General features: G+C 48.0%; 9 non-coding genes and 1 pseudogene across 9 annotated transcripts; 5 read left to right on the forward strand and 5 right to left on the reverse strand.

The window, feature by feature from the left end:
- Positions 1-5,219: 5,219 nt before the first annotated feature.
- Positions 5,220-5,291, reverse strand: trnag-ucc (transfer RNA glycine (anticodon UCC)). The gene has a single exon. It is a non-coding gene; the product is annotated as a tRNA-Gly (tRNA).
- Positions 5,292-5,941: 650 nt separating this feature from the next.
- On the forward strand, positions 5,942-6,083 carry LOC148630722 (U4 spliceosomal RNA). Its single transcript, XR_015935004.1, has one exon. It is a non-coding gene; the product is annotated as a U4 spliceosomal RNA (small nuclear RNA).
- An 822-nt stretch (positions 6,084-6,905) lies between these two features.
- Positions 6,906-6,977, reverse strand: trnag-ucc (transfer RNA glycine (anticodon UCC)). The gene has a single exon. It is a non-coding gene; the product is annotated as a tRNA-Gly (tRNA).
- Positions 6,978-7,627: 650 nt separating this feature from the next.
- On the forward strand, positions 7,628-7,769 carry LOC148630724 (U4 spliceosomal RNA). The gene has a single exon (XR_015935005.1). It is a non-coding gene; the product is annotated as a U4 spliceosomal RNA (small nuclear RNA).
- A 797-nt stretch (positions 7,770-8,566) lies between these two features.
- On the reverse strand, positions 8,567-8,638 carry trnag-ucc (transfer RNA glycine (anticodon UCC)). Its single transcript has one exon. It is a non-coding gene; the product is annotated as a tRNA-Gly (tRNA).
- Positions 8,639-9,288: 650 nt separating this feature from the next.
- Positions 9,289-9,430, forward strand: LOC148630726 (U4 spliceosomal RNA). The gene has a single exon (XR_015935006.1). It is a non-coding gene; the product is annotated as a U4 spliceosomal RNA (small nuclear RNA).
- Positions 9,431-10,252: 822 nt separating this feature from the next.
- On the reverse strand, positions 10,253-10,324 carry trnag-ucc (transfer RNA glycine (anticodon UCC)). The gene has a single exon. It is a non-coding gene; the product is annotated as a tRNA-Gly (tRNA).
- Positions 10,325-10,587: 263 nt separating this feature from the next.
- Positions 10,588-10,729, forward strand: LOC148630728 (U4 spliceosomal RNA). Its single transcript, XR_015935008.1, has one exon. It is a non-coding gene; the product is annotated as a U4 spliceosomal RNA (small nuclear RNA).
- An 822-nt stretch (positions 10,730-11,551) lies between these two features.
- Positions 11,552-11,623, reverse strand: trnag-ucc (transfer RNA glycine (anticodon UCC)). The gene has a single exon. It is a non-coding gene; the product is annotated as a tRNA-Gly (tRNA).
- Positions 11,624-12,273: 650 nt separating this feature from the next.
- On the forward strand, positions 12,274-12,422 carry LOC148630730 (U4 spliceosomal RNA; annotated as a pseudogene).
- Positions 12,423-20,514: the final 8,092 nt, after the last annotated feature.

Below are 20,514 nucleotides of genomic sequence, written 5' to 3' on the forward strand. Positions count from 1 at the left end.
ATTGAAAGTTTGTATATTTGTTATTTGTTCAAAATAGAGCCTATTGCTTTTTAGAAATCAAAGACACAGGTCACTATTTTTCTGTTCATTTAAAGTGTGTGTTGAGTGCGTATGTGGTCAGATATGTGCCAGCTTCATATGAAGTCGATCTGACTTCTATTCAGGACACTGTATTTGGCAAGCTGCCAGTAATAGGGTATTGAAGATACTGGTGAATAGCTAGCCCAGGTTACTGTTCACACAAATGCTCCGGCAGTTGTTAGGGTCAGGTGATCAGTCCTGGATTCCAGGCCAAAGGAAAACATCCGTACTTCAGGATGGGGTTGAGTATTTTAAACTAGGCTCATCACTAGGCTCATGCAGTTATGTCACATGATGTGGCTGTTTACCCTGTCTACGCCACAGGCCTTTTGTAGTTTAAGGGTATGGAGTTAGTATACTTGCTCCAGCTTTGTGTTTGGGAAATCCAAGGGATATTGGTTGTTTTTTATAGACAATTCAACAATGTTCTGTTTTTAAGACTTTGTACCATACACCGATCCGCCCCGGAGACCCAAGTGATTCTGGTTTAGGTAAGCCAAGGGACAATGATCTTCACGTTACCAGGGGGACAGTGGGTGGACAAGTCTCCCCTAAACAATGTATCTTGTCAGATTATGATGTCAGTCCGTTTAATAATGTTGTTGAACTCCCTTCAGCCAAAATACAGAGGAGCCCAGGCCCAGAATGTTACACATACTGACAGAAAGTGATCTCATTATGTGTGTCATGATGGTGCTGTCTGGCTGTCCTGCTGGTCTGGATGAGGGGTGCGTAGTGTGGTGCAGGTACTTGTCCCATCCTGCTCTTGGTCCAGGTTGGAGGGTTGCACCGATTCTGAGTCTTGTTAGCTGGTATGGATTGGTTTGGGGGTGTTGATACCAGAGTGGTCCAAGAGGGGGGTGCAGATGTCTCGGGGGCATTCTTGTTTTTCTATGACTTCACGTTGATTCTGTTGGTTCTGAGTGCCTTGGTTACATACGCTTGTGTGTATAGATGAAAAAGCTATTGAAGAGCACCTCATTCATCTCGGTGGAAGTTCCCATGTTCAAAAAATCCTAAAAAGAGAATTAAAGTTTCACACAACAAAGCATGACTGTGAAAGGTCAGGAGGCCTGACACTTGCACAAATGCACAACACTTGATTACAGTCAAAAAATCATGAAGCCATGAAGACGACCCACCTGTCCCAGTGTATTACCTGTAGTGTAATCTTCAGAAAATCATAAAAAATTAAAGAAAGGGGCCACAGCTACAGTAAGGTTGTATGAGGTTTGGGGGCCTGTCTGGTGTGTAAAACACTTGGTTTCAGCAGAGTGGGTGCTGTATTTGAAATGCTATTGAGCCATGAAGACGACCCACCCGTCCCAGTGTATTACCTGTAGTGTAATCTTCAGAAAATCATAAAAAATTAAAGAAATGGGCCACAGCTACAGTAAGGTTGTATGAGGTTTGGGGGCCTGTCTGGTGTGTAAAACACTTGGTTTCAGCAGAGTGGGTGCTGTATTTGAAATGCTATTGAGCCATGAAGACGACCCACCCGTCCCAGTGTATTACCTGTAGTGTAATCTTCAGAAAATCATAAAAAATTAAAGAAAGGGGCCACAGCTACAGTAAGGTTGTATGAGGTTTGGGGGCCTGTCTGGTGTGTAAAACACTTGGTTTCAGCAGAGTGGGTGCTGTATTTGAAATGCTATTGAGCCATGAAGACGACCCACCCGTCCCAGTGTATTACCTGTAGTGTAATCTTCAGAAAATCATAAAAAATTAAAGAAATGGGCCACAGCTACAGTAAGGTTGTATGAGGTTTGGGGGCCTGTCTGGTGTGTAAAACACTTGGTTTCAGCAGAATGGGTGCTGTATTTGAAATGCTATTGAGCCATGAAGACGACCCACCTGTCCCAGTGTATTACCTGTAGTGTTATCTTCAGAAACTCATTACAAAATAAAGACAGGGGCCACAGCTACAGTAAGGTTGTATGAGGTTCGGGGGCCTGTCTGGTGTGTAAAACACTTGGTTTCAGCAGAGTGGGTGCTGTATTTGAAATGCTATTGAGCCATGAAGACGACCCACCTGTCCCAGTGTATTACCTGTAGTGTAATCTTCAGAAAATCATAAAAAATTAAAGAAATGGGCCACAGCTACAGTAAGGTTGTATGAGGTTTGGGGGCCTGTCTGGTGTGTAAAACACTTGGTTTCAGCAGAGTGGGTGCTGTATTTGAAATGCTATTGAGCCATGAAGACGACCCACCCGTCCCAGTGTATTACCTGTAGTGTAATCTTCAGAAAATCATAAAAAATTAAAGAAATGGGCCACAGCTACAGTAAGGTTGTATGAGGTTTGGGGGCCTGTCTGGTGTGTAAAACACTTGGTTTCAGCAGAGTGGGTGCTGTATTTGAAATGCTATTGAGCCATGAAGACGACCCACCTGTCCCAGTGTATTACCTGTAGTGTTATCTTCAGAAACTCATTACAAAATAAAGACAGGGGCCACAGCTACAGTAAGGTTGTATGAGGTTCGGGGGCCTGTCTGGTGTGTAAAACACTTGGTTTCAGCAGAGTGGGTGCTGTATTTGAAATGCTATTGAGCCATGAAGACGACCCACCTGTCCCAGTGTATTACCTGTAGTGTAATCTTCAGAAAATCATAAAAAATTAAAGAAATGGGCCACAGCTACAGTAAGGTTGTATGAGGTTTGGGGGCCTGTCTGGTGTGTAAAACACTTGGTTTCAGCAGAGTGGGTGCTGTATTTGAAATGCTATTGAGCCATGAAGACGACCCACCCGTCCCAGTGTATTACCTGTAGTGTAATCTTCAGAAAATCATAAAAAATTAAAGAAAGGGGCCACAGCTACAGTAAGGTTGTATGAGGTTTGGGGGCCTGTCTGGTGTGTAAAACACTTGGTTTCAGCAGAGTGGGTGCTGTATTTGAAATGCTATTGAGCCATGAAGACGACCCACCCGTCCCAGTGTATTACCTGTAGTGTAATCTTCAGAAAATCATAAAAAATTAAAGAAAGGGACCACAGCTACAGTAAGGTTGTATGAGGTTTGGGGGCCTGTCTGGTGTGTAAAACACTTGGTTTCAGCAGAGTGGGTGCTGTATTTGAAATGCTATTGAGCCATGAAGACGACCCACCCGTCCCAGTGTATTACCTGTAGTGTAATCTTCAGAAAATCATAAAAAATTAAAGAAAGGGGCCACAGCTACAGTAAGGTTGTATGAGGTTTGGGGGCCTGTCTGGTGTGTAAAACACTTGGTTTCAGCAGAGTGGGTGCTGTATTTGAAATGCTATTGAGCCATGAAGACGACCCACCCGTCCCAGTGTATTACCTGTAGTGTAATCTTCAGAAAATCATAAAAAATTAAAGAAATGGGCCACAGCTACAGTAAGGTTGTATGAGGTTTGGGGGCCTGTCTGGTGTGTAAAACACTTGGTTTCAGCAGAGTGGGTGCTGTATTTGAAATGCTATTGAGCCATGAAGACGACCCACCCGTCCCAGTGTATTACCTGTAGTGTAATCTTCAGAAAATCATAAAAAATTAAAGAAAGGGGCCACAGCTACAGTAAGGTTGTATGAGGTTTGGGGGCCTGTCTGGTGTGTAAAACACTTGGTTTCAGCAGAGTGGGTGCTGTATTTGAAATGCTATTGAGCCATGAAGACAACCCACCCATCCCACCTGTAGTGTTATCTTCAGAAAATCATAAAAAAATAAAGGTTCCATAACCCAAAACAAAGCTGGGAATAGTCAGATGACCTGCTTAGTGTGCAAAACACTTACCTGCAGCATTGTGGGTGCTGTGGTTTAAATGCTATTGGTTTGTGAACAGAATACCCCTATCCCAGTGCATTGTGCCACATTAAATAAAAGCAAGAGAAAAAGAGATTCAGAACACAAAGCTGTGTCAGTGTTCTGTGTAAAAAGTCGGTATGAACATCATGGGAGCTGTTTTTAATAAGCTGCTGAGTAAAGAATATTTTTATCTTCCTGCTGTCAGTAGTATTGTGAATATAGTTGACCCTTACCTGAATGAAAACAGGACGTAAAGGAAGGGTTTCAGAAATCAAACAAAGCTTTATTCCCGTGCTTACAGTCTGGGTAATTGGAGACTGCGCTGTTCTGCTTCCTATGGTCATATACCGGTTTTTCGCACGAAGCCGTATTGAACAGTATTTCTCGCGTTGTGAACGTGTGCACACAGCGGTCCCCCGGGTTCCAGTTCGTGCGTAATTACGCATCGATGAAAAACCGGAGGTTTTAAAAAAGATAATTAGCTCACTGATAGTTTGATATAAAGGGTGTGGAAATATCCACAAGTCGTGGTCTTTAAAATGCATTTGGTTTGACAGCATTCTGTGCTTCCATCGCGAAGATATGGACAAAAGAATATGCGTGCTTGGTCAAAAAAATGTCATAAAAACGACAAAGTAAAGGCTGAGAAAGCATCCACAATGTATTTTATACACAAAACAAGCATTCTCGCAACTCTAAGAGGTTTCGTGAAAGCGCTACAGGCGTGCCAAAATCGTTTTCGAACTTCGAGCTAACTTTACCCCGGTGTCAAACGTTAGGTTGCGCTTCTTCATGCTGCATCGTCGGCATGAGTGGAGCTTTTTAAACGTCTGTACTTACTGCGCACCATAAGAAATGGTTTGTCCCCGTTCAAAAGAGATTGTGCGATGTCCTGCAGCGTTCGCAAAGCAAACCTTTGACAGTTTGAAAAGAGGAATTTATTCTGCTTCCTGTGCGTGCAGTAGTTACAAAGTTGAACGTCTTTACACGATGTGCTGCAGTTTTCAGTGGGCGGGCTTTGTCAGATGGCTTGGAAAAACGCACTGAGACATCATGAGCAGTGTCCGGCATGTTTTCTGTGTATAGCTGTCTTTTAACGCATACAGAATTCATTCGAAATCATTGATTTCTCCTATTAACAAGGGTCCCTTTTTGAACCTGCCAGAAGCATTCTTTCAATGTAACAGATTTACTCCGGGGAAAGGCAGCATGACATTGAGAGTAGCTCAAGCTTTCAGCACCCGTATCGGACTGCATGTATGCAGACACCGCTCAGAATCCCCTGTAAGATTCTCCTTCAATTCCGTTTTGCTCTTTCAAAAGGCTTCGCTTTGCTAGTCACAATCCAAGGCTCATGACAGCATTTGGAACCAATCGGCACTGCGTTGGCCGGGAATCGAACCCGGGTCAACTGCTTGGAAGGCAGCTATGCTCACCACTATACCACCAACGCACGCCCACAGGCGCCCTGCAGGACACCACCAGAGAATGCTCACGATTTCGGAAGCTGTCTCCGGGACGTGCTGATTCCACACATCCTGAATAAATCATGATATTGTTAGTTGCTGTAGCTAGACGTTCAAATGAGTTTCATGGCCAGATGGACTGTTTCCTCCAGCGGTATAGTATTGCAGTGAGACAGCACGATGCCTGCAAGACTATGTCACGCTAAACGCCACAGATTGTGTTTGTCCGTTCGTGTCAGTCGTCCTGCAGCCACGGGAAGTGGGACACAAACATGCTGCAATGCTTTCAAGACGTTAGGATTTGTTTGTGTAACATCCGAGAAGAGTACTTGTGGCTTGAATGTGAACTGTACGTGCCCGCCCCCTTTCCTCTGTAGTGCATGAGTTCCTCCCGGCACGCCCTTCGTCATTGTTCTGTCATCTTGTATTTAAAGGCTTGTATTTCTGCTGCTGAAAATAAGCAACGGTTTTCTCACAACGCCCTTTGTTCCCAACGGAGCCCTTGTCTGTCATGAAATTCTTCAAAACCTCAAGCTAGAAGAAGAAGACGACAAATATGAAGCGTTACCGCAACGACATGCCATGAGACGATCGATAACGATTTCCATAGGATCCCCGCGGTTGCCTGGCAACCGTCAGCTTTGCGCAGTGGCAGTATCGTAGCCTGTGAGGTTTAGCCGAGGCGCGATTATTGCTAGTTGAAAACTTTTCCCAATACCCCGCTTCCGCCGGTTTGCAATACAATCGGCGAAAGCAATTTTTGACAGTCTCGTCAGAGACTGAGCAAGGTGTTTAAAGACAGATTTGGTCATGGTGACATCATGGTAGAAAGAAACGAGCTTGTTACGTCTCAACAGAAACGCTCTTTAGCTCTTTCAGCGTTATGCAGAGAACAGCGTCTGTCGAGATCACTTTTGAGTCAGCGCGAAACGCCGTGTGCTGTCAGTATGATTTCATATTGCTCGTAGCGGCGCCCGGCTTTTGTCTGTCAAACGTTAGGTTGCGCTTCTTCATGCTGCATCGTCGGCATGAGTGGAGCTTTTTAAACGTCTGTACTTACTGCGCCCCATAAGAAATGGTTTGTCCCCGTTCAAAAGAGATTGTGCGATGTCCTGCAGCGTTCGCAAAGCAAACCTTTGACAGTTTGAAAAGAGGAATTTATTCTGCTTCCTGTGCGTGCAGTAGTTACAAAGTTGAACGTCTTTACACGATGTGCTGCAGTTTTCAGTGGGCGGGCTTTGTCAGATGGCTTGGAAAAACGCACTGAGACATCATGAGCAGTGTCCGGCATGTTTTCTGTGTATAGCTGTCTTTTAACGCATACAGAATTCATTCGAAATCATTGATTTCTCCTATTAACAAGGGTCCCTTTTTGAACCTGCCAGAAGCATTCTTTCAATGTAACAGATTTACTCCGGGGAAAGGCAGCATGACATTGAGAGTAGCTCAAGCTTTCAGCACCCGTATCGGACTGCGTGTATGCAGACACCGCTCAGAATCCCCTGTAAGATTCTCCTTCAATTCCGTTTTGCTCTTTCAAAAGGCTTCGCTTTGCTAGTCACAATCCAAGGCTCATGACAGCATTTGGAACCAATCGGCACTGCGTTGGCCGGGAATCGAATCCGGGTCAACTGCTTGGAAGGCAGCTATGCTCACCACTATACCACCAACGCACGCCCACAGGCGCCCTGCAGGACACCACCAGAGAATGCTCACGATTTCGGAAGCTGTCTCCGGGACGTGCTGATTCCACACATCCTGAATAAATCATGATATTGTTAGTTGCTGTAGCTAGACGTTCAAATGAGTTTCATGGCCAGATGGACTGTTTCCTCCAGCGGTATAGTATTGCAGTGAGACAGCACGATGCCTGCAAGACTATGTCACGCTAAACGCCACAGATTGTGTTTGTCCGTTCGTGTCAGTCGTCCTGCAGCCACGGGAAGTGGGACACAAACATGCTGCAATGCTTTCAAGACGTTAGGATTTGTTTGTGTAACATCCGAGAAGAGTACTTGTGGCTTGAATGTGAACTGTACGTGCCCGCCCCCTTTCCTCTGTAGTGCATGAGTTCCTCCCGGCACGCCCTTCGTCATTGTTCTGTCATCTTGTATTTAAAGGCTTGTATTTCTGCTGCTGAAAATAAGCAACGGTTTTCTCACAACGCCCTTTGTTCCCAACGGAGCCCTTGTCTGTCATGAAATTCTTCAAAACCTCAAGCTAGAAGAAGAAGACGACAAATATGAAGCGTTACCGCAACGACATGCCATGAGACGATCGATAACGATTTCCATAGGATCCCCGCGGTTGCCTGGCAACCGTCAGCTTTGCGCAGTGGCAGTATCGTAGCCTGTGAGGTTTAGCCGAGGCGCGATTATTGCTAGTTGAAAACTTTTCCCAATACCCCGCTTCCGCCGGTTTGCAATACAATCGGCGAAAGCAATTTTTGACAGTCTCGTCAGAGACTGAGCAAGGTGTTTAAAGACAGATTTGGTCATGGTGACATCATGGTAGAAAGAAACGCTCTTTAGCTCTTTCAGCGTTATGCAGAGAACAGCGTCTGTCGAGATCACTTTTGAGTCAGCGCGAAACGCCGTGTGCTGTCAGTTTGATTTCATATTGCTCGTAGCGGCGCCCGGCTTTTGTCTGTCAAACGTTAGGTTGCGCTTCTTCATGCTGCATCGTCGGCATGAGTGGAGCTTTTTAAACGTCTGTACTTACTGCGCACCATAAGAAATGGTTTGTCCCCGTTCAAAAGAGATTGTGCGATGTCCTGCAGCGTTCGCAAAGCAAACCTTTGACAGTTTGAAAAGAGGAATTTATTCTGCTTCCTGTGCGTGCAGTAGTTACAAAGTTGAACGTCTTTACACGATGTGCTGCAGTTTTCAGTGGGCGGGCTTTGTCAGATGACTTGGAAAAACGCACTGAGACATCATGAGCAGTGTCCGGCATGTTTTCTGTGTATAGCTGTCTTTTAACGCATACAGAATTCATTCGAAATCATTGATTTCTCCTATTAACAAGGGTCCCTTTTTGAACCTGCCAGAAGCATTCTTTCAATGTAACAGATTTACTCCGGGGAAAGGCAGCATGACATTGAGAGTAGCTCAAGCTTTCAGCACCCGTATCGGACTGCATGTATGCAGACACCGCTCAGAATCCCCTGTAAGATTCTCCTTCAATTCCGTTTTGCTCTTTCAAAAGGCTTCGCTTTGCTAGTCACAATCCAAGGCTCATGACAGCATTTGGAACCAATCGGCACTGCGTTGGCCGGGAATCGAACCCGGGTCAACTGCTTGGAAGGCAGCTATGCTCACCACTATACCACCAACGCACGCCCACAGGCGCCCTGCAGGACACCACCAGAGAATGCTCACGATTTCGGAAGCTGTCTCCGGGACGTGCTGATTCCACACATCCTGAATAAATCATGATATTGTTAGTTGCTGTAGCTAGACGTTCAAATGAGTTTCATGGCCAGATGGACTGTTTCCTCCAGCGGTATAGTATTGCAGTGAGACAGCACGATGCCTGCAAGACTATGTCACGCTAAACGCCACAGATTGTGTTTGTCCGTTCGTGTCAGTCGTCCTGCAGCCACGGGAAGTGGGACACAAACATGCTGCAATGCTTTCAAGACGTTAGGATTTGTTTGTGTAACATCCGAGAAGAGTACTTGTGGCTTGAATGTGAACTGTACGTGCCCGCCCCCTTTCCTCTGTAGTGCATGAGTTCCTCCCGGCACGCCCTTCGTCATTGTTCTGTCATCTTGTATTTAAAGGCTTGTATTTCTGCTGCTGAAAATAAGCAACGGTTTTCTCACAACGCCCTTTGTTCCCAACGGAGCCCTTGTCTGTCTTGAAATTCTTCAAAACCTCAAGCTAGAAGAAGAAGACGACAAATATGAAGCGTTACCGCAACGACATGCCATGAGACGATCGATAACGATTTCCATAGGATCCCCGCGGTTGCCTGGCAACCGTCAGCTTTGCGCAGTGGCAGTATCGTAGCCTGTGAGGTTTAGCCGAGGCGCGATTATTGCTAGTTGAAAACTTTTCCCAATACCCCGCTTCCGCCGGTTTGCAATACAATCGGCGAAAGCAATTTTTGACAGTCTCGTCAGAGACTGAGCAAGGTGTTTAAAGACAGATTTGGTCATGGTGACATCATGGTAGAAAGAAACGAGCTTGTTACGTGTCAACAGAAACGCTCTTTAGCTCTTTCAGCGTTATGCAGAGAACAGCGTCTGTCGAGATCACTTTTGAGTCAGCGCGAAACGCCGTGTGCTGTCAGTTTGATTTCATATTGCTCGTAGCGGCGCCCGGCTTTTGTCTGTCAAACGTTAGGTTGCGCTTCTTCATGCTGCATCGTCGGCATGAGTGGAGCTTTTTAAACGTCTGTACTTACTGCGCCCCATAAGAAATGGTTTGTCCCCGTTCAAAAGAGATTGTGCGATGTCCTGCAGCGTTCGCAAAGCAAACCTTTGACAGTTTGAAAAGAGGAATTTATTCTGCTTCCTGTGCGTGCAGTAGTTACAAAGTTGAACGTCTTTACACGATGTGCTGCAGTTTTCAGTGGGCGGGCTTTGTCAGATGGCTTGGAAAAACGCACTGAGACATCATGAGCAGTGTCCGGCATGTTTTCTGTGTATAGCTGTCTTTTAACGCATACAGAATTCATTCGAAATCATTGATTTCTCCTATTAACAAGGGTCCCTTTTTGAACCTGCCAGAAGCATTCTTTCAATGTAACAGATTTACTCCGGGGAAAGGCAGCATGACATTGAGAGTAGCTCAAGCTTTCAGCACCCGTATCGGACTGCGTGTATGCAGACACCGCTCAGAATCCCCTGTAAGATTCTCCTTCAATTCCGTTTTGCTCTTTCAAAAGGCTTCGCTTTGCTAGTCACAATCCAAGGCTCATGACAGCATTTGGAACCAATCGGCACTGCGTTGGCCGGGAATCGATCCCTGGTCAACTGCTTGGAAGGCAGCTATGCTCACCACTATACCACCAACGCACGCCCACAGGCGCCCTGCAGGACACCACCAGAGAATGCTCACGATTTCGGAAGCTGTCTCCGGGACGTGCTGATTCCACACATCCTGAATAAATCATGATATTGTTAGTTGCTGTAGCTAGACGTTCAAATGAGTTTCATGGCCAGATGGACTGTTTCCTCCAGCGGTATAGTATTGCAGTGAGACAGCACGATGCCTGCAAGACTATGTCACGCTAAACGCCACAGATTGTGTTTGTCCGTTCGTGTCAGTCGTCCTTTGCGACTTTGCGCAGTGGCAGTATCGTAGCCTGTGAGGTTTAGCCGAGGCGCGATTATTGCTAGTTGAAAACTTTTCCCAATACCCCGCTTCCGCCGGTTTGCAATACAATCGGCGAAAGCAATTTTTGACAGTCTCGTCAGAGACTGAGCAAGGTGTTTAAAGACAGATTTGGTCATGGTGACATCATGGTAGAAAGAAACGAGCTTGTTACGTCTCAACAGAAACGCTCTTTAGCTCTTTCAGCGTTATGCAGAGAACAGCGTCTGTCGAGATCACTTTTGAGTCAGCGCGAAACGCCGTGTGCTGTCAGTTTGATTTCATATTGCTCGTAGCGGCGCCCGGCTTTTGTCTGTCAAACGTTAGGTTGCGCTTCTTCATGCTGCATCGTCGGCATGAGTGGAGCTTTTTAAACGTCTGTACTTACTGCGCCCCATAAGAAATGGTTTGTCCCCGTTCAAAAGAGATTGTGCGATGTCCTGCAGCGTTCGCAAAGCAAACCTTTGACAGTTTGAAAAGAGGAATTTATTCTGCTTCCTGTGCGTGCAGTAGTTACAAAGTTGAACGTCTTTACACGATGTGCTGCAGTTTTCAGTGGGCGGGCTTTGTCAGATGGCTTGGAAAAACGCACTGAGACATCATGAGCAGTGTCCGGCATGTTTTCTGTGTATAGCTGTCTTTTAACGCATACAGAATTCATTCGAAATCATTGATTTCTCCTATTAACAAGGGTCCCTTTTTGAACCTGCCAGAAGCATTCTTTCAATGTAACAGATTTACTCCGGGGAAAGGCAGCATGACATTGAGAGTAGCTCAAGCTTTCAGCACCCGTATCGGACTGCGTGTATGCAGACACCGCTCAGAATCCCCTGTAAGATTCTCCTTCAATTCCGTTTTGCTCTTTCAAAAGGCTTCGCTTTGCTAGTCACAATCCAAGGCTCATGACAGCATTTGGAACCAATCGGCACTGCGTTGGCCGGGAATCGAACCCGGGTCAACTGCTTGGAAGGCAGCTATGCTCACCACTATACCACCAACGCACGCCCACAGGCGCCCTGCAGGACACCACCAGAGAATGCTCACGATTTCGGAAGCTGTCTCCGGGACGTGCTGATTCCACACATCCTGAATAAATCATGATATTGTTAGTTGCTGTAGCTAGACGTTCAAATGAGTTTCATGGCCAGATGGACTGTTTCCTCCAGCGGTATAGTATTGCAGTGAGACAGCACGATGCCTGCAAGACTATGTCACGCTAAACGCCACAGATTGTGTTTGTCCGTTCGTGTCAGTCGTCCTGCAGCCACGGGAAGTGGGACACAAACATGCTGCAATGCTTTCAAGACGTTAGGATTTGTTTGTGTAACATCCGAGAAGAGTACTTGTGGCTTGAATGTGAACTGTACGTGTCCGCCCCCTTTCCTCTGTAGTGCATGAGTTCCTCCCGGCACGCCCTTCGTCATTGTTCTGTCATCTTGTATTTAAAGGGTTGTATTTCTGCTGCTGAAAATAAGCAACGGTTTTCTCACAACGCCCTTTGTTCCCAACGGAGCCCTTGTCTGTCATGACATTCTTCAAAACCTCAAGCTAGAAGAAGAAGACGACAAATATGAAGCGTTACCGCAACGACATGCCATGAGACGATCGATAACGATTTCCATAGGATCCCCGCGGTTGCCTGGCAACCGTCAGCTTTGCGCAGTGGCAGTATCGTAGCCTGTGAGGTTTAGCCGAGGCGCGATTATTGCTAGTTGAAAACTTTTCCCAATACCCCGCTTCCGCCGGTTTGCAATACAATCGGCGAAAGCAATTTTTGACAGTCTCATAAGTCTTATGAGAGGAAAGGCAAAAACTACAGGGAAGTCCTGCCCAGGCCAGCACTCCCACGGTCTCCCAACTACAGGAGCAGTGCTCCAAGCAGCTGCTTGACCCGCCAGGTAAAGCACACCCCCTTTTCATCCCTGAAGAAGAGTGGATCTCCCTGTCCGGTAATGAATGGGAGTCCTTTCTGTGCACCCTGGTACCTCAGGGGGTCCAGGACTACCACCCCATGGTGGTGGGAGGGGGTCCAGGTGGCAGAAGTGCAGGTTGATGATGTAATTCTTAGCCTCAGCTCTGAGAAGTCCATAATCAGTGAAGGGCTGTTCGAGGACCTGTCGCGAAGCTGTCAGGTGACCCTGGTGACGCAGTCACAGGTTCTGTGGTGGGCACCCCCATCTCATAGGTCCATTTGGAGCAAAGGAAGCTGTGTAGCTTCCATCTCCATCGGAAAAAGGACGTTTGCTCACTACTTCCTATTGGAAGTACCTATTGGTTCGACTGGGCGCCCAGCTGGACACAGTAAACAGTGTGCTGTGGACACGGGTGGACCCAGATGCCCACTCTCTAAGCGGTGACCCCGAGAACATTCGGTCAGGTCAGACGATTCCTCAGGCCTGCCAGGTAGTAAACGAATCGGACCTGATCGTTCCTGTGTCAACAGCAGGGTTTCCAGTACGCCTTGTCCTAAAGAAGGGACAGAGAATGGACGCTGAGATGGTTTTCTTCCAACCATCAGCTCAGTTTATCAGACTGAACCTAGCAGTCTGTTGTACCCCCAGACTGGAACGGAATGGCCGAGCCACCTGCCTGTTGGTGCAGAACATAGCAAAACAAGATGTCAAAATCCCTGCTCGCACTGACATGGGACTGGTAATTGACAATGGTTTCTATGATTTCGAACTGGCCATCCCAGTACTGGGGCAGCTCCCTGGTCCCTTGGCCAGGGAGGGGGGAACCGAGCAGGTGTACTACACCTACCCCCGGCGGATGATTGCAATTATGCCAATAGAGGGATTCTGCAACCAGGAGGTGTGCAGGGTGGACCTTAGCGATAAGGATGAGATGGTTGTGTACACAGTACACGCAGGTGTTCCGATGGACCACTCAGCCGAGAGTACGACCCGGGATACCGCCATGCCGTCAAAAGCGGGGTTCCTAGAGCAGGTACAGGAACAGGTTGGCAAGGCAGATGCCCTGGAAACGGAAAGCCAGCGTCAGCAGCTGCGTCAGAATTTCCAGGATTTCCGGGAAGTGTTTGCACGGGACGCCTATGACTGCGGGGTGACGGATTTGAACACAGTGCGCATTCCAACGGCCCCTGGCGCCCGCCCAACCTATGTCAGGCAGTATCGCATTCCCCTCACGGCATACGAGTCCATAAAGCAGACGTTGGATGCTCTACTAGAGCGTCAGATCATAAGGGAGTGTAACTCCACTTATAACTCCCCACTGTGGCCGGTGCTGAAACCCAATGGTAAATGGCGTCTGACCATTGACTACCGGCAGCTGAATAAACAGGTTCCTTTGTCACGATGGCCAATGATCTACCTAGATCAGGAGTTAGCCAAGGTGACAACAGCGAAATATTTCACCACAGTGGATGTGGCCAATGGGTTCTGGACCCTTAAGGTAGAACCAACAGACCAGTACAAACTGGCCTTTTCCTTTGGAAACAGGCAGTTCACCTGGAATCGATGCCCCTTTGGGTATTCCAACTCCCCAGCGGAGTTCAACATATTTCTGCACCAAGCCATGAGTGATGCAGCCGCCAGGGGCAACCTGGTCTATGTGGACGATATTCTGATGAGGAGTCAGACCTGGGAAGAACACATGGCCGAGATCAGGCATGTGTTGACCCAGCTCTCCTGTGCAGGGGCCAAACTGTCCCTGGCTAAGGGACAGTGGTGTAGGACCCAAGTGGAGTACGTGGGACTGTTGGTTGGAGCCCAAGGCATACAGCCACAGTCCAGCAGAGTCCAAGCTATCCAGAATATGAAGTCGCCCACTAACCTGTCTGAACTGCGCAGCTTTCTGGGAGTATGTAATTATTCCCAGCAGTTCATTGAGGATTACGCTGAAATAGCAAGGCCCCTCCACAAGCTGTTGCAGAAAGACGTGCCCTTTGAGTGGGGGCCTTCCCCAGAACAGGCTGTGATGGAGCTGAAGCGCAGACTCGGTAGTGCGCCGAGCTTGGCCTACCCTGACAAAAATAAGGTCTTCTACCTTGAAGCAGGGTTCTCAGAGCACTGCCTTGGGGCTGCTCTGAGTCAGGAATATAACCAAGAGCGAAGGGTGGTGGCATATGCCAGTCGAGCCCTGAGCCCAGTGGAGCAAAAGTTCTTGGACTGCGAGAAGGCCCTGTTGTCTACGGTCTGGTCGGTAGAACACTTCCGTAGTTATGTTGGGGGACAAAAGATCATCATCGAAACCTGCCACCAACCTGTGACATTCCTGCATAGCCAGAGACTGAAAGCGGGCAGGGTGTCAAATAGCAGGATTGTGGCATGAATGATGGCCCTACAAGGCTATGAGATAGAGGTACGTTATGCACAGAGCAAGAAAATGTACCTGGGACAGGGCCTGGCTTTGGGCCAAGTGTGTCACGGCTGTGACACTGACATGGAAGCTCCAGAAACAATTCCCGCTGCTGAGCTACCGAACAATCATCGGTACTACGATGAGAACGTGGGCCAGGGCTTACCCATGGCCTATGTTGACGGTTGCTCTTTTCGCCACGAACAGCAGGTGCTAGCAGGGGTAGGAGTAGTCTGGCAAGACAATACTCCCTGTGGGCCGACCCGCTATAAGCTAGGACCAAAGACTAGTCAGTATGCGGAAGTAGCTGGGGTGCTGATCACCCTCCAGCAGGCCCTGACACATGGCCTTAAACAGTTTGTCATCTGTAGTGACTCGAACTACGCCCGACATAGCTTCGTGTCTCACGTTCCGTATTGGAAGGGTAACGGCATGAAAAATGCCCGGGGCAAGGAAGTAAAGAACAAAGAGTTGTTCCTGGCCAGTGACAAGCTCACGACCGAGGCTGGAATGATGGTTTACTGGAGGAAGGTGAAGGGACACTCCCAGGTGAAGGGACCCGACAAAGACGGGAATGATGAGGCCGACCGGTTGGCCAAATCTGGCGCCTTAGAGGGTGAACCCTGGCAGTTCCAGCAGGAATGGCTACCCCCAGAATTCGTGGCTGAGGTCAAGGCGGTCACCCGAAGCAGGGCTAGACAGGATGTCGGAGCTGACCCTCAATCTGTAGTGCTTGGGTCACAGGGTTTTAACACCGATCTTGCGGAAATGCAGAAACAGGACCCAGCAATTGGGCAAATGTATCAGCATATCGCTGACCCAGTGCGTCAACCTCTTTCGGAGCAGGTGCTGAGCCAGTCTCTGGAGCTGAAGGAGCTGGCAGAGGTGAAAGACAACCTAAAAATTATAAAGGGGTTGTTGGTTTGTGTACCAGTTGCACAAGGTGTCCCAAAGTGGGTAGTTCCCCACTGTCATCGGGGGGTCATGATCCAACATGCTCATGACGAACCCTGTGGGGGTCACCGGGGAATCAAGGCTACATACGACACTATCCAGCAGGTGGCATTCTGGACTCACATGGGCCAAGACATCGCCGCGTATGTAAAGGGGTGTCTGACGTGTAGCCAGTTCCAACCATCACGGCCCTTGCACCGTGCACCACTCCAGAAAAAGGGCATGACATTCACCTGGTCCAATCTTCAAATGGATTGGGTGGGGCCGCTGGTGAGGTCATCCAGAGGGAACAAATATTTCCTCACTGTTACGTGTGCATTCACAAAATGGATTGAGTGCCTCCCAGCACCCAACGACACGGCAGAGACAACTGCAGTGCTGTTGGTGAACCATGTGTTCAGTCGATGGGGATTCCCCCTGACCGTGGTCTCGGATCGGGGAACCCATTTCACAGCTACAGTAATGGCAACCCTGTGGAATATGCTTGGGGTCAAGACCCAGTTGCATATCTCCTACCACCCTCAATCCTCGGGCCAGGCAGAAAGGGCAAACCGAACGGTGGTTAGTATGCTCAAAAAGTTTGTCTCCAACAGCAGTAGGGACTGAGACATTAAGCTGCCCCTGGTTCTGATGGCCATCCGAGCTACGCCCCATTGCTCTACGGGGGTCCCACCTTTTGAGATGATGACAAGTCGGAAGATGACTCTTCCCCTACACTGTCTTTATGGGGTGGAGGACCTGAGCACGACGGGGGCTGCTACGGCCCATCAGTATGTGTCAGACCTGCGAGCACATCTGCAGGCAACCTTTGCTTTTGCCCAGAACAATCTGGGAAGGAGTGCAGAGGGTAGGAAAGCATACTATGACTGAAAGGCAGTTAACCAGGAACTCCAAGTAGGAGACAAGGTCCTGTACTTCCAATTTGCCAAACCCACAGGGGTGGCCCGGAAGTACTTACCCAGTTGGACAGGACCCCACGAGATTGTCGATAAGGTATCACCGGTAGCTTATCGAATTCAGATTGAGAAGGGAAGGCAATCTCTGGTCTACAAGTGGGTGCATCGCAACCACCTCCGGTTGTATCGCCCACCTCAAATGGCGCCGGAGAACACAGAATAGGGTTAAACGTCCAAACCCGATCAAAGAGGGGGGTGCCCCTTTGTAGCTGCAGGCAGTTAGGTACTGTACTGTAGGTCCTGCTAGGAAAATATATTCAAAATTATAGTGGAACTGTACCATGTGCCTCATCTATGTTCCAGAATGGGAATCCTAAAACTGCCACGGCTGGTCCTGACAGTACTGTGGATCGCCTCGACACAGCCCCTTGAAGTTGTGGAACCTGGTCCTCCTACCGGCATAGTCCTGCAGGAAACCATAGTCCTCTCCATGGAAATCTTTATGGTACAATCTTTTTTTTTTCTTATAAAATATACTTTATTCCGAAAAAAAACACATCTCAAAAGGAAACATCTCACACGATAACACTCCACAAAATTAAAACATCGGCGGAACGGCGGTGATTGTCCGTTATCAATCCTTGCAAGGGTGGGCGTATTTGCGCTATTATGAGAGTCCCTCCAAACCCTACCGCTTGCTGTAAACCATTAATCCCTGTACAGGGTCCATAGGCCTTTCCAGCGCTCCTTTGCCGTGGGGAAACCCCATTTAGCAACGTCGCGCTTCATCCTCCTCCTGAGGTCCGCCAGGATCCTCTCTTCCAGCTCCCTCGCTCCCCACTTGTTGTTGTGCCGGATGAGATTGTTCCTCGCGTCCCACAGGCCTTTCTTTGTGAGGGACAGCAGCAGCCACATCAGGAACTGCGTCCCCCTGTCCAGTCCGGTAGGTGCCAGCCCCAGCAGAATGTACTGGTAGCTGAGCACCGCATTCGTTTCCAGGAGTTGCATTATGTTGTCCATTCTGCCCCACGCCGCCTTGGCGAAGGGGCAGCTCCTTCACTTTATTAAGATACTGAAGAAAGATGTGGAGACGGGGGTTTGAATTTAAAACTTTCTGTAGGGGGTTTAGACTTTCAAGTCACAAGCTGGGGTTTATGGCAGGAAAGGGGGGTTAACTGATAAGGATTGCAGATGCAAGCTAGGAACCCCCCTGGGTGTAATGTTAAACTGACCATTTGTCCAGAACATCGTAAACTGGCCAAATACCATGAACCCCCCTCTTTACCATCAGACCGAGTGACGTCAGAAACGGAGAAGAAAACACTATATAACCCAAAAGTTTGTAACAGTACGGGGAACAATACTTCGGTTTTGTTGTTTCTTGCGGGAAACAAGACTTCGGCTTTATTGTTCCTTGCATGCAATAAACTCATCTGTTTTACTTCATCTCGGGATCAAGAACCTTATTTCTTCTGTTACAACAAATTTGGCGTAGTCGGCGGATGCTCCAGAAGGCGCAGAACTTCCCATCGGCAGGAGAGATGGTCAGCGCGCACATAACTAAGAGGTAAGGACTCCTCTTTTATTTAAAAGTCCTGACTCTCTCTGACCGATTGGGAAATCTCTGCTCCCTGCGAGAATCGCCCGAGATGACGGAGTAAACGTGAGTTTCTGAATTCCTCTGGCCCGGGGAAGACACCGGTGTATGTAATGGGTTGTTTGCTGTAAGCCCAGAATTTGGTCTGGCAGGGGTTCCGCGGTATTGTGTACAGGCGTTCGAAGCTGGTATATGCCTTAATTGCGCGTGGAGTTTTTGAACGGGTTTTGGACCCTTACCGTGAAGTTCAGGACTGGTGTGGGCCTTAATTGCGCCCGGAGTTCTGAAGGTCAGAACTGGTTTGGGCCTTAATTGCGCCCGGAGTTCTGAGGCTCAGGATCGGTGTGGGCCTTAATTGCGCCCGGAGTTCTGTGGCTCGGGATCGGTGTGGGCCTTAATTGCGCCCGGGGTTCTGGAGTGGTGCATTAAATGCACGTATAATCCAGGATTGGTGTGGGCCTTAATTGCGCCCGGGGTCCTGAGATTAGCTACGCCTTGATTGTGCACAGATTGGCGTGGCGTGGTTTTTTTGTTTTAAAGGAAACAGGAGTAGAAGAGATATATATATATATGTATGTATGTTTTTGGTGTTTTCCTTGTTTGTGAAATACATATACACACGCACGACACTAACATAAACACACCTCATAATAAAAGAGCAAAGCATTAAGTAGCAGGATTTAAAGGACGTTGAGACCCGAGAATCGCCCTGATTGAGCTCAGTGCGTAAGTCCACCCCGGGGCAAAAGCAGCGATGCTGGCGTTCTGGGGATGGTGAATTACTGATCAAGAAAGGGGGTTTTCGAGGTCTCGTTTCTTACCTGTGAACAGTGCGGTGTAAGCCCTCTCTAAAGTCTCGGAGAGGCATTTAGATCTGGAGGTAACAGACGCCCTTAGCTGAATGAGTGCAGTAATGCACAGGTTTTTCCAAGTGAAAACATCCCCCTACTGAATGAGCTGTTACCTCACACACGACAAAAGTAAATCTTAAAGAAACCAAACGTGTGCTAATTGGGTGTTTGAGAAAGTGGTGGAAGTATCTGATTACATATCGGAAAAGTGTAAATTGACTGAAAGGGAAGAGAAATATAGGAAGAAGCTGAGTCTGTCAGAAGGAGTTTGGGGCGAAGATGCCTGTAAAAAAGCGTATGAACATTGGAACAAAAACAAAGATTTAGCTGCAGCCCTGGTGATCGGCCGACACCTGAGGTGGCAGATTAGCATGAAGGAGAAATCAGAATGGGATAAAAAAGAGAAGGAGTTCACAGAAAAAATAAAAGCGTTAAATGAGAGGAAAGATAATTTATTTGCGGCAAAAGAGGTACTAGAAAAAAAGCTAAAAGAGGGAGTACAGGAGAATGAGAAACTAAAGAAGGAATTAACTCCTGGTCACGCTGCACTGGTTAATGTGCTACAGCCGGCGACTAAGTTATATCCTGCTCTCCCACAGGGGAACAAACAGGCAGGAAACGAAAATAATTGGGATCAATTCCCACAGTGGCCATATGGAGATGGGGGGTCGGATTGGGATAACACTTGGTATGAGTGTGATAAAGACGGATCAGAGTCTCCCCTGTTAGAGGGAGGGCGCCCGTAGGTCTGTACTCTCACTCGAAGTGGGAAAGGACTTGATGTAGCAGGGGCTGGCGCCGTTGATGACAGCGCCACTCTAGCTCCGTCTCGCACCCCGCCGAGGGGGTCCGTTCTCGCACCTACCTTCCCTGAATCCCCAATACGATCAAATCCAAAACCGGAGGATATTGACCGGTGGGCTAGAGAAGTACCGCACACAAAATTAGGGATGCAGCGAACCTGGAGTGCGCTTCAGGAATTAAAAGATACTTATGGTATCTCCCCCCTGACTGCCGCTATGATCCTCAGAAGGACAGGGGAAAAGCGTGTCGGAGAACTTAAACAATTGTGTGAGGATAACGGCAGGGGAGGGCGATGGGAATGGGTTTGGCGATGGCTTAAACAAAATTATCCACCAAAGACAGATTGGAAAAAGATATCTGCGCGTCAGCAAAAAGAAAGCGAGGATGTGGCTGACTTCACTGACCGCTTCGTCACACTCTGGCTGGAATGCTCAGGACTAAGTGACGAAGATGATGTGAATAGCGACGCCTCT

Source organism: Lepisosteus platostomus, unplaced genomic scaffold, assembly GCF_059453375.1.
Source record: "Lepisosteus platostomus isolate fLepPlt1 unplaced genomic scaffold, fLepPlt1.hap1 Scaffold_91_H1, whole genome shotgun sequence".
Taxonomy (NCBI): Eukaryota; Metazoa; Chordata; class Actinopteri; order Semionotiformes; family Lepisosteidae; genus Lepisosteus; species Lepisosteus platostomus.